This window comes from Bison bison, unplaced genomic scaffold (assembly GCF_000754665.1).
Source record: "Bison bison bison isolate TAMUID 2011002044 unplaced genomic scaffold, Bison_UMD1.0 scf7180017864063, whole genome shotgun sequence".
NCBI classification, from domain to species: Eukaryota; Metazoa; Chordata; class Mammalia; order Artiodactyla; family Bovidae; genus Bison; species Bison bison.
The window spans coordinates 12,338,506-12,341,680 of NW_011494635.1; positions in this window are offsets into that span (position 1 = coordinate 12,338,506).

A 3,175-nucleotide genomic window follows, 5' to 3' on the forward strand; every position below is an offset into this window, starting at 1 on the left:
AATATTTCATGCAGAGATGGGTACAATAAGGACAGAAATGGTATGGACCTAACAGAAGCAGAAGATATCAAAAAGAGATGGCAAGAATACACAGAAGAACTATACAAAAAAAAAAATCTCAATGACCCAGATAACTATACAAAAAAGATTTCAATTAGCCAGATAACAATGATGATGTGATCACTCACCTAGAGCCAGATATCCTGGAATGTGAAGCCGAGTGGACCTTAGGAAGCATCACTATGAACAAAGCTAGTGGAGGTGATGGAATTCCAGTTGAGCTCTTTCAAATCCTAAAAGATGATGCTGTTAAAGTCCTTCACTCAATATGCCAGCAAATTCGGAAAACTCAGCAGTGGCCACAGGACTGGAAAAGGTCGGTTTTCATTCCAACCCCAAAGAAAGGCAATGCCAAAGAATGTTCAAACTACCACACAATTGCACTCATTTCACATGCTAGCAAAGTGATGCTCAAAATTCTCCATGCCAGGCTCCAACAGTACGTGAACCGTGAACTTGCAGATGTTCAAGCTGGATTTAGAAGAGGCAGAGGAATCAGAGATCAAATTGCCAACATCCACTGGATCACTGAAAAAACAAGAGAGTTCCAGAAAAATATTTACTTCTGATTTATTGACTATGCCAAAGCCTTTGACTGTGTGGATCACAACAAACTGTGGGAAATTCTTATAAAGATGGGAATAACAGACCACCTTACCTGCCTCCTGAGAAATCTGTATGCTGGTCAAGAAGCAAGAGTTAGAAACGGACATGGAACAAGACTGATCCCAAATTGGGAAAGGAGTACGTCAAGGTTGTATATTGTCACTGTGCTTATTAACTTATATTCAGAGAAGATCATGGGAAATGCCAGGCTGGATGAAGCACAAGCTGGAATCAGGGTTGCTAGAAGAAATATCAATAACCTCAGATATGCAGATGACACCACCCTTATGACAGAAAGTGAAGAGGAACTAAAGAGCCTCTTGATGAAAGTGAAAGAGGAGAGAAAAAAAGCTGGCTTTGAAACTCAACACTCAAAAAACTAAGATCATGGCATCTGGTCCCATCACTTCATGGCAAATAGATGGGGAAACAATGGAAACAGTGACAGACCATTTTCTTGGACTCCAAAATCACTGCAGATAGTGACTGTAGCCATGAAATTAAATTATGCTTGCTCCTTGGAAGAAGAGCTATGGGCAAACCTAGACAGCATATTAAAAAGTGGAGACATTACTTTGCCCACAAAGGTCCATCTAGTCAAAACTATGGTTTTTCCAGTAGTCATCTGTGAATGTGGGAGTTGGACTATAAAGAAAGCTGAGCACTGAGGAATTGATGCTTTTGAACTGTGGTGTTGGAGAAGACTCTTGAGAGTCCTTTGGACAGCAAGGAGATCCAACCAGTCCATCCTAAAGGAAATCAGTCCTGAATATTCATTGACAGGACTGATGCTGAAGCTAAACCTCCACTAGTGTGGCCACCCGATGTGAAGAACTGACTAGTTGGAAAAGACCCTGATGCTCGGAAAGATTGAAGACAGGAGGAGAAGGGGATAACAGACAATGAGATGGTTGGATGGCATTACGGACATGAGTTTGAACAAGATCTGGGAGTTGGTGATGGACAGGGAAGTCTGGCATGCTGCATTCTATAGGGTCACAAAAAGTTTGACACAACTAAGCAACTAAACTGAACTAGTATTTTTCCAGAGATAAAGTTAATCATTTATGTTTCTGGTTCCTAGGTTGAGCTGGCGCTTCCCTGGTGGCTCAGATGGTAAAGAATCCAACTGCCAATGTAGGAGACACAAGATTCTATCCCTGGGTCGGGAAGATACCCTGGATAAGGAAAAGGTAACTCACTCCCATATTCTTGCCTTGGAAATCCCATGGACAGAGGAGTCTGGCAGGTTACAGTCCATGGGGTGGCAAAGACTTGTACACGACTGACTAACAATACAATAACAACACATTACCTGAATCAACAGTACATTTTGATACAGAGGTCGGACTCTTGGAACAATGAAATAAAGTGAGAACTAAGGAGTAGGTTCTTGAAATAATTATATAAAGCCAGAGCAAAGTGGTCGAGGCTTTGCTGAAATGGAAATTGTAAGGAAGGGGAAGAAGGAAAACCAGTTCCAATTTAGAAATCAGATTTATGAAGCAAATATAATGAGTTAAATCAAAACTGTCTTTAAAAGAAAAGCTTCTCTGTGAAATTACAAAATGAACATTAAAGACAGCATCAATGACCATCTAACTTTTTAAGAAATTATATTTCTTCCACAACAGAGAAAAAGGCCTATGTCAGTCCTGCTTGGAGCAGATGAAAGCTGCTGCCCTATTCACTGGTGGTGAACAGATTTATTCCGGGGGATCTGGCTGCTGCTGCAGAATTCAACTTCAGACTTTGAAACAACCGGAACAAAATAATTGCTCCCAGAAACTTGAGAAATCTGTGGGAAATACCATGCCAAGGAAGGGTCAAATAAAAAACATTGAGTTATAATTTGATCATTCTACTAAAATGATACAAATATGCACAGACACAGAAATAGTGAGATGCTATAGCATGTGACATCTGACACCAGGGCTGACTTAAGAAGTCAAAGCTATAAAAGCTGCAATTAATGTTTTGAATGGTCTTGAGAGGCTGTGCCCACAAGTGGCAGAAAGCATGCCCAAGGTGGCCCATCTGCCAGGGGTGATGGAATGAGATTTGGCAAACCTCCTGGCTGGAGCAATTAAGTGAGGGAGCCACAATCTGCTGATTTTAATCTTGAAGCAAGAACCTCGTGAATTCTCACTACTAGTGAAGGAGACCTAGGCTGAGTAGGATAAAGAATGCATATTAACAGCCTGTAGGATCACCTAGTGGGGCTCATGCCAAAGGCCTGGAGCAGAATTGAAAGTTACAGAAGGGATACTCCCTCTCATTGAAATCTTCTCAGTTCAGTTCAGTTCAGTCACTCAGTTGTGTCTGACTCTTTGCAACCCCGCAAACCATAGCACACCAGGCCTCCCTGTCCATCACCAACTCCTGGAGTTTACCCAAACTCATGTCCATTGAGTCGGTGATGCCATCCAACCATCTCATCCTCTGTCATTCCCTTCTCCTCCTGCCCTAGTCTTTCCCACCATCAGGGTCTTTTCAAATGAGTCAGCTC